This window comes from Heptranchias perlo, unplaced genomic scaffold, assembly GCF_035084215.1.
Source record: "Heptranchias perlo isolate sHepPer1 unplaced genomic scaffold, sHepPer1.hap1 HAP1_SCAFFOLD_380, whole genome shotgun sequence".
Taxonomy (NCBI): domain Eukaryota; kingdom Metazoa; phylum Chordata; class Chondrichthyes; order Hexanchiformes; family Hexanchidae; genus Heptranchias; species Heptranchias perlo.
The window spans coordinates 150,001-160,000 of NW_027139392.1; positions in this window are offsets into that span (position 1 = coordinate 150,001).

Below are 10,000 nucleotides of genomic sequence, written 5' to 3' on the forward strand. Positions count from 1 at the left end.
GTTTCGCTGGTGAGAGTAGGCAGCGGCAGGCAGGCAAGCGGAATGTCGTGTGGGGTGCAGTGAGAGGTTGTAATGACGCTGCTTTGCAGCTGACCATGTGCCCTGATTTGTGACGCCCGTTTGGAGGCTGATATCTCAGGAAGGCCGAGGCCGATTTCCTCCGGGTATGGCTCGTTGCGTGCGGCAGGAGGAGGCGCAGCGTACGGTACCGAGCACTGGGAGGTGCGGTGCTGCCCGCCGGAGGTACAGCGAAAGGCTGCAAACCACTTTCCGCCGCCTCCCTCCGCGGGCGTGAGACCGACGGTCGTCCGGTTTGGTTCCGCGGCTAGAGCAGGACGAGGGGCAGCGAACGGTACCGGAACGAACCCGGTCGCACACCGGGAAGTCGACTAGCGGGCCGCCGAAAGCGAGCTCGGTGCCCCGGTTTGTCCGTCCCACCCGGAGGCCCATATCTCCGGAAGGCACAGGCCGATTTCCACCGGGTATGTCTCGTTGTGTGCGGCCGGACCAGGCGCAGCGGACGGTGCCGAGCACTCGGAGGTCGGGCGCTGCCCGCCGGAGGTACAGCGAAAGGCTGCAAACCACTTTCCGCCGCCTCCCTCCGCGGGCGTGAGACCGACGGTCGTCCGGTTTGGTTCCGCGGCTAGAGCAGGACGAGGGGCAGCGAACGGTACCGGAACGAACCCGGTCGCACACCGGGAAGTCGACTAGCGGGCCGCCGAAAGCGAGCTCGGTGCCCCGGTTTGTCCGTCCCACCCGGAGGCCCATATCTCCGGAAGGCACAGGCCGATTTCCACCGGGTATGGCTCGTTGTGTGCGGCAGGACCAGGCGCAGCGGACGGTACCGAGCACTCGGAGGTCGGGCGCTGCCCGCCGGAGGTACAGCGAAAGGCTGCAAACCACTTTCCGCCGCCTCCCTCCGCGGGCGTGAGACCGACGGTCGTCGGGTTTGTTTCCGCGGCTAGAGCAGGACGAGGGGCAGCGAACGGTACCGGAACGAACCCGGTCGCACACCGGGAAGTCGACCAGCGGGCCGCCGAAAGCGTGCTCGGGTCCCCGGTTTGTCTGTCCCACCCGGAGGCTGATATCTGAGGAAGTCCGAGGCCGATCTCCTCCGGCTAACTCGGCGGGCAATGTGTCCCCCCCCTACCCCCCACCATCTTCGGCTGATTACCGTGGCTGGACCGGATCAAGGAGCAACGGAACCGTGCCAGAACGACGTCGGTCGGACGGCGTGAACTGATAGTGCCGAGGCCGGAAACCGAGCCGGAAATGTGCACCGATTTATTGGTCCCACTCGCAGGCCCATATCTCCGGAAGGCCGAGGCCGATTTCCTCCGGGTATGGTTCGCTGCGTGCAGCCGGAAGGGGAGCAGCGGACGGCACTGAGCAGCCGGAGGTGCGGCGCTGCCCGCCGGAGCTGCAAGCGAAAGGCTGCGCACCGCTTTCCGCTGGTTAACTCGGCAGGCCGTCAGGCCGACCGACTCCGCTTCAGCACGGGAGCTAGAGTCGGGCAAGGGGCACCGAAGGGTACCGGAAGGATCACGTTCGGACACCGGGAAGTCGAGTGCCGGGCCGCCGAAAGCGAGCTCGGGGCCCCGGTTTGTCCGTCCCACCCGGAGGCCCATATCTCGAGAAGGCACAGGCCGATTTCCTCCGGGTTTGGCTCGCTGCGTGCGGCCGGACGAGGTGCAGCGAACGGTACCGAGCACTCGGAGGTGCGGCGCTGCCCGCCGGAGGTACAGCGAAAGGCTGCAAACCGCTTTCCGCCTCCTCTCCCCTCGGGCGTGAGACCGACGGTCGTCTGGTTTGCTTCCGCGGCAAGAGCAGGACGAGGGGCACCGAGCGGTACCAGAACGAACCCGGTCGCACACCGGGATGTCGAGTGCCCGGCCCAAACCCGCTACCCCCCCCCCCCACCCGAAAGCGAGCCACGGTTTGTGGATTAAAAGTGAAGCGGCAAAGATTTGTAAAACAGCGTGAAATGATGAACCAGAAGCCCAAAGTAATGGTGGGAATAAAAGTTCCGAAATGTGAAATGGTGAACCAGAAGTTGTGTGAACTGTTTAACCCAAAGTGGCAAAAATGGATTAAAAGGGGTGAAATGATCGACCGCAAAGCAGGGCAAGCATTAAACAAAAGCAGCAGCATTTTTTAAAAAGGGACAAATGGTTTACCAGAATCCCAAAAGAATGCTCAGAGACTTAAGTGCCAAAGGGGCAAATGGTTAACCAGAAGCTGGGTGAACTGCTTAACCCAAAGTGGGAAAAAGGATAAAAAAGGGGTGAACTGATCAACCAGAAGTCGACAACAATGTGCGGCGATTAAGTCTGAAAGAGGGAAAGGTTGACCGGAAAGCAGGGAAATGATTAAACAAAAGCAGAAAAATTCAGTAAAAAGGGGCAAGTGGTGAACCAGAAGTTGGGTGAACTGCTTAACCAAAAGTGGGAAAGAGGATTAAAAGGGGAGAAATGTTGAACCAGATGTCGAAAACAATGCGCGGCGATGAAGTCTGAAAGAGGAAAAGGTTGACCGCAAAGCAGGGAAAGGATTAAACAGAAGCAGCAATATCTTTTAAAAAGGGACAAATGGTGAACCAGAATCCCAAAAGAATGCTCAGAGACTTAAGTCCCAAAGGGGCAAATGGTTAACCAGAAGCTGGGTGAACTGTTTAACCAAAAGTGGGAAAAAGGATTAAAATGTTGTGAAATGATTAACCAGAAGGCGAAAGCAAAGTGCGGCGGCGAAGTCCTAAAGGGGAAAAGGTTGACCATAAAGCAGGGAAATGATTAAACAAAAGCAGAAAAATTCAGTAAGAAGGGGCAAATGGTTAACCAGAAGTTGGGTGAACTGCTTAACCAAAAGTGGGAAAGAGGATTAAAAGGGGAGAAATGTTGAACCAGATGTCGAAAACAATGCGCGGCGATGAAGTCTGAAAGAGGAATAGGTCGACCGCAAAGCAGGGAAATGATTAAACAAAAGCAGAAAAATTCAGTAAAAAGGGGCAAATGGTGAACCAGAAGCTGGGTGAACTGCTTAACCAAAAGTGGGAAAAAGGATTAAAAGGGGAGAAATGTTGAACCAGATGTCGAAAACAAGGTGCGGCGATGAAGTCTGAAAGAGGAATAGGTCGACCGCAAAGCAGGGAAAGGTTTAATCAAAAGCAGCAATATCTTTTAAAAAGGGACAAATGGTGAACCAGAATCACAAAAGAATGCTCAGAGACTTAAGTCCCAAAGGGGAAATGGTTAACCAGTAGCTGGGTGAACTGTCCAACCCAAAGTGGGAAAAAGGATTAAAAGGGGTGAAATGATTAACCAGAAGGCGAAAGCAAAGTGCGGCGGCGAAGTCGTAAGGGGAAAAGGTTGACCAGAAAGCAGGGAAAGCATTAAACAAAAGCGGCAACATTTTTAAAAAAGTGGCAAATGGTTAACCAGAATCCCAAAAGAATGCTCAGAGACTTAAGTCCCAAAGGGGAAATGGTTAACCAGAAGCTGGGTGAACTGGTGAACCAAAAGTGGGAAAAAGGATTAAAAGGGGAGAAATGTTTAACCAGAAGGCAAAAGCAAAGTGCGGCGGCGAAGTCCAAAAGGGGAAAAGGTTGACAAGAAAGCAGGGAAATGATTAAACCAAAGCGGAAAAATTCAGTATAATGGGGCAAATGGTTAACCAGAAGCTGGGTGAAATGGTTAACCGAAAGTGGCAAAAAAAGATTTAAAGGGGAAAAATGATTAACCAGAAGTCGACAACAATGCGCGGCGATGAAGTCTGAAAGGGGAAAAGGTTGACCACATAGCAGGGAAACGATTAAACAAAAGCGGCAACATTTTTAAAAAAGTGGCAAATGATTAACCAGAATCCCAAAAGAATGCTCAGAGACTAAGTCCCAAAGGGGAAATGGTTAACCAGAAGCTGGGGGAAATGGTTAACCAAAAGTTGCAAAAATGATTAAAAGGGGTGAAATGATTAACCAGGAGGCTAAAGCAATGTGCCGCGGTGAAGTCTGAAAGAGGGAAAGGTTGACCAGAAAGCATTAAACAAAAGCGGCAACATTTTTTAAAAATTGGCAAATGATTAACCAGAATCCCAAAAGAATGCTCAGAGACTAAGTCCCATAGGGGAAATGGTTAACCAGAAGCTGGGGGAAATGGTTAACCAAAAGTTGCAAAAATGATTAAAAGGGGTGAAATGATTAACCAGAATTCGAAAATAATGTGCGGCGATGAAGTCCTAAAGGGGAAAAGTTTGACCACAAAGCAGGGAAAGCATTAAACAAAAGCGGCAACATTTTTTAAAAATTGGCAAATGATTAACCAGAATCCCAAAAGAATGCTCAGAGACTAAGTCCCAAAGGGGAAATGGTTAACCAGAAGCTGGGGGAAATGGTTAACCAAAAGTTGCAAAAATGATTAAAAGGGGTGAAATGATTAACCAGGAGGCTAAAGCAATGTGCCGCGGTGAAGTCTGAAAGAGGGAAAGGTTGACCAGAAAGCATTAAACAAAAGCGGCAACATTTTTTAAAAATTGGCAAATGATTAACCAGAATCCCAAAAGAATGCTCAGAGACTAAGTCCCAAAGGGGAAATGGTTAACCAGAAGCTGGGGGAAATGGTTAACCAAAAGTTGCAAAAATGATTAAAAGGGGTGAAATGATTAACCAGGAGGCTAAAGCAATGTGCCGCGGTGAAGTCTGAAAGAGGGAAAGGTTGACCAGAAAGCATTAAACAAAAGCGGCAACATTTTTAAAAAAGTGGCAAATGATTAACCAGAATCCCAAAAGAATGCTCAGAGACTGAGTCCCAAAGGGGAAATGGTTAACCAGAAGCTGGGGGAAATGGTTAACCAAAAGTTGCAAAAATGATTAAAAGGGGTGAAATGATTAACCAGGAGGCTAAAGCAATGTGCCGCGGTGAAGTCTGAAAGAGGGAAAGGTTGACCAGAAAGCATTAAACAAAAGCGGCAACATTTTTTAAAAAGTGGCAAATGATTAACCAGAATCCCAAAAGAATGCTCAGAGACTAAGTCCCAAAGGGGAAATGGTTAACCAGAAGCTGGGGGAAATGGTTAACCAAAAGTTGCAAAAATGATTAAAAGGGGTGAAATGATTAACCAGGAGGCTAAAGCAATGTGCCGCGGTGAAGTCTGAAAGAGGGAAAGGTTGACCAGAAAGCATTAAACAAAAGCGGCAACATTTTTTAAAAATTGGCAAATGATTAACCAGAATTCCAAAAGAATGCTCAGAGACTAAGTCCCAAAGGGGAAATGGTTAACCAGAAGCTGGGGGAAATGGTTAACCAAAAGTTGCAAAAATGATTAAAAGGGGTGAAATGATTAACCAGGAGGCTGAAGCAATGTGCCGCGGGGAAGTCTGAAAGAGGCAAAGGTTGACCAGAAAGCATTAAACAAAAGTGGCAACATTTTTTAAAAATTGGCAAATGATTAACCAGAATCCCAAAAGAATGCTCAGAGACTAAGTCCCAAAGGGGAAATGGTTAACCAGAAGCTGGGGGAAATGGTTAACCAAAAGTTGCAAAAATGATTAAAAGGGGTGAAATGATTAACCAGGAGGCTAAAGCAATGTGCCGCGGTGAAGTCTGAAAGAGGGAAAGGTTGACCAGAAAGCATTAAACAAAAGTGGCAACATTTTTAAAAAATTGGCAAATGATTAACCAGAATCCCAAAAGAATGCTCAGAGACTAAGTCCCAAAGGGGAAATGGTTAACCAGAAGCTGGGGGAAATGGTTAACCAAAAGTTGCAAAAATGATTAAAAGGGGTGAAATGATTAACCAGGAGGCTGAAGCAATGTGCCGCGGTGAAGTCTGAAAGAGGGAAAGGTTGACCAGAAAGCATTAAACAAAAGTGGCAACATTTTTTAAAAATTGGCAAATGATTAACCAGAATCCCAAAAGAATGCTCAGAGACTAAGTCCCAAAGGGGAAATGGTTAACCAGAAGCTGGGGGAAATGGTTAACCAAAAGTTGCAAAAATGATTAAAAGGGGTGAAATGATTAACCAGGAGGCTGAAGCAATGTGCCGCGGTGAAGTCTGAAAGAGGGAAAGGTTGACCAGAAAGCATTAAACAAAAGTGGCAACATTTTTAAAAAATTGGCAAATGATTAACCAGAATCCCAAAAGAATGCTCAGAGACCAAGTCCCAAAGGGGAAATGGTTAACCAGAAGCTGGGGGAAATGGTTAACCAAAAGTTGCAAAAATGATTAAAAGGGGTGAAATGATTAACCAGGAGGCTAAAGCAATGTGCCGCGGTGAAGTCTGAAAGAGGGAAAGGTTGACCAGAAAGCATTAAACAAAAGCGGCAACATTTTTTAAAAATTGGCAAATGATTAACCAGAATCCCAAAAGAATGCTCAGAGACTAAGTCCCAAAGGGGAAATGGTTAACCAGAAGCTGGGGGAAATGGTTAACCAAAAGTTGCAAAAATGATTAAAAGGGGTGAAATGATTAACCAGGAGGCTGAAGCAATGTGCCGCGGTGAAGTCTGAAAGAGGGAAAGGTTGACCAGAAAGCATTAAACAAAAGTGGCAACATTTTTTAAAAATTGGCAAATGATTAACCAGAATCCCAAAAGAATGCTCAGAGACTAAGTCCCAAAGGGGAAATGGTTAACCAGAAGCTGGGGGAAATGGTTAACCAAAAGTTGCAAAAATGATTAAAAGGGGTGAAATGATTAACCAGGAGGCTAAAGCAATGTGCCGCGGTGAAGTCTGAAAGAGGGAAAGGTTGACCAGAAAGCATTAAACAAAAGTGGCAACATTTTTAAAAAATTGGCAAATGATTAACCAGAATCCCAAAAGAATGCTCAGAGACTAAGTCCCAAAGGGGAAATGGTTAACCAGAAGCTGGGGGAAATGGTTAACCAAAAGTTGCAAAAATGATTAAAAGGGGTGAAATGATTAACCAGGAGGCTGGAGCAATGTGCCGCGGTGAAGTCTGAAAGAGGGAAAGGTTGACCAGAAAGCATTAAACAAAAGTGGCAACATTTTTTAAAAATTGGCAAATGATTAACCAGAATCCCAAAAGAATGCTCAGAGACTAAGTCCCAAAGGGGAAATGGTTAACCAGAAGCTGGGGGAAATGGTTAACCAAAAGTTGCAAAAATGATTAAAAGGGGTGAAATGATTAACCAGGAGGCTGAAGCAATGTGCCGCGGTGAAGTCTGAAAGAGGGAAAGGTTGACCAGAAAGCATTAAACAAAAGTGGCAACATTTTTAAAAAATTGGCAAATGATTAACCAGAATCCCAAAAGAATGCTCAGAGACCAAGTCCCAAAGGGGAAATGGTTAACCAGAAGCTGGGGGAAATGGTTAACCAAAAGTTGCAAAAATGATTAAAAGGGGTGAAATGATTAACCAGGAGGCTAAAGCAATGTGCCGCGGTGAAGTCTGAAAGAGGGAAAGGTTGACCAGAAAGCATTAAACAAAAGCGGCAACATTTTTTAAAAATTGGCAAATGATTAACCAGAATCCCAAAAGAATGCTCAGAGACTAAGTCCCAAAGGGGAAATGGTTAACCAGAAGCTGGGTGAAATGGTTAACCAAAAGTTGCAAAAATGATTAAAAGGGGTGAAATGATCAACCAGAAGTCGAAAATAATGTGCGGCGATGAAGTCCTAAGGGGCAAAAGTCACCCAGAAGGCAGGGAAATGATCAAACGAAAGCAGCCAAAAAATTATTAAAAGAGGGGAACTGATGAACCAAAAGATGAGAAACGGCCCGCAGAGACTAAGTCCAAAACGGGAACTGGTGAACCGGAAATGATTAACCAAAAACTAAGTCCGAAGAGGGAACTGGTAAACCAGAACTGAGTAACCCGATTTTTAAAATTAATTATAAATGGGGAAACGATTGAGCAAAAGGCGGAAATTAAGTCACAGGGACCATGTCCGAAAGGGCAAGAGGTTACCCCGTAGGGGGCATTCGTCAACTCAATCTGAAAACTTTGGAGGCAAATCTGACCAAAATGCGGAAATCGGACCACACCGCGAGGGGCGCCATTCGACGGGGCAGGGTTAGACGCGTCGAACGGTACCTGAAGGTCCCGGCTGCGACACGTGAGTCCGGAGATATGGCCAGTCAAAGTCTGATGGGAGGTACCGAAGCCGAAAAATCGAAACGCGTTTGCGGCGATTCGGTGTCAGAGAGTCGGTCACGAATTCAAATTCGTCCCGCTGATTCGCCAATTGCCAGCCGGTTCCGGGGGGATTGGCGGGGTACCTGCAGGATAGTAAGAGGTGGCATGTCGAGACTTAGCCTGTTTACCAGACTTGTGTCTAGCGCCTCCAGGTCTGCAGAGACCGACCCGGGCTGCCGCCCAACCGACTTTTAAGCCTTTTGGGAGTGGGAATTTTTCCCATTTTTCCCCATTTTTCGGGTTTTTTGGTCGGGCTTGAAAACGGCGGCCCCGAGGCCTCCCGGGGCTGGCGGGCTTCGGCTCCCTTGCGAGAGGGTCCGAATTCCACCCGTTTAAGCCCAGAAAGGAGTTCGGAAGTCAGTCGGTCGAGGGAACCCCTTCGGAAGTCCGACGGGGATGGATTCGGCCGGCGTTTCGGATCTCCGGTCAGAGGATTCCCCCCCTGGGCGGGGGGGTGCGAGTAGCTGCCGGCAAACGGTCCCTTGCACTTGTGGCACAAAAAGTCCGAGCACAGGTTAATGAGTTGGCCGCGGAAGCCCCTATGCCGAAATGAGAAAGCCCCCGTTGCGGGGATTTAGTGACGCATCTGCGGCCGGAGGTGGGAGGCCGTCCTGCCGAATTGACACTTGTCATTCGGGCACCTAGGGATTGGTCGGGTACCCGGAGATTTTCGAGAACACGATTTTCAGAGCTTTCTCTGACAGCCCAGGTGCACTTTAAGAGTGCCTGAAAAAGTGACACTTGGCAAAAGGCTCTCAATTTCAAAGCGGAGACCTTTACAAGAGCACTCGGAAGTCACCTGTCAGCATTTAAAGCTACATCAGGCGGCAATTTTCGAACTCTTTGTCAGTCTGAAATCGTGTTGAGCCTCGACAGCGTCGGGCTCAGGCAGGAGGAGCTTGCCAGCAGAGAGAGGCTCACCATGGATTGCTGGTGGATGCTTTTCGAAAACATATACACATTATATTATATTATAATAATATAAAGAAAAAAAAGAGTTTCTCAAAATCTCTGTGACACTTTGCAGATTTTTTTGAAAGCCAATAAAGAGAACTCTTTAACTTGAAAGTCACCTGTGCCGGCATAGCGATGACTTTTAAAACAGGTTGACACTTTCGAGCCGCGGCGGCTCTGAATCACCCCAGACACCAAGTGTGTTTGTGGGCAAGGCACCGCGGCCGGTGGGCTGCTTTTATAATAACGGGCACGCAGACTTTTTGAGAGGAATCGGTACTCTCTTCCGATCGATTTGGCGACTCGCGTCCGACATGGGAGGGCCCGAGCGGTCCAGCCAAGGCTGGTGTTCAGGCTCGTCAGGTTCCTCTCTCTGTCCCAAGTGGCAGACGGACAGTTTTAAAAGTCAGTGGGTTTTGTCGGCACGACTCTCCTGTTCACTCCGCTGGCGTATTGCTCTCTTGTGAGGCCGAGAAGTCCACCTGTGTTGTCTAACAGAGGTCCGATTCAAGCTCCAGAGCCTGGGTGTCTGCCGTCTCGAGTGGAGCGGGAATGTGCACAGCAAGTCCCGTTCTGGTAGCTGAACACGAGATTTCTCTAGCAACTGAGCACCAAAACACGTCACCCTTTTAGAGCTGGAGGGCTGAGTGTGTGCATGTATCTTGAACGCTATGGTTTGCAAACTCCAGTCGGACCTGGCACACCAACCTCTCCCCTGTCACGGGCAGGGGGGGGAAGGCCATGTGTGCCCAGCAGACACGACGAAGGCGGCTAGAAAGGGTCACTGTAGCTTAACCACCCAAGCGTGTCCGTGACCTTAACGGTCTGTGCCTGGCAAAAGGTGGGCTCCTTTCGACTTTTGTTTGTTGCTGGCTGTCTGTCATGCATTACCGCTT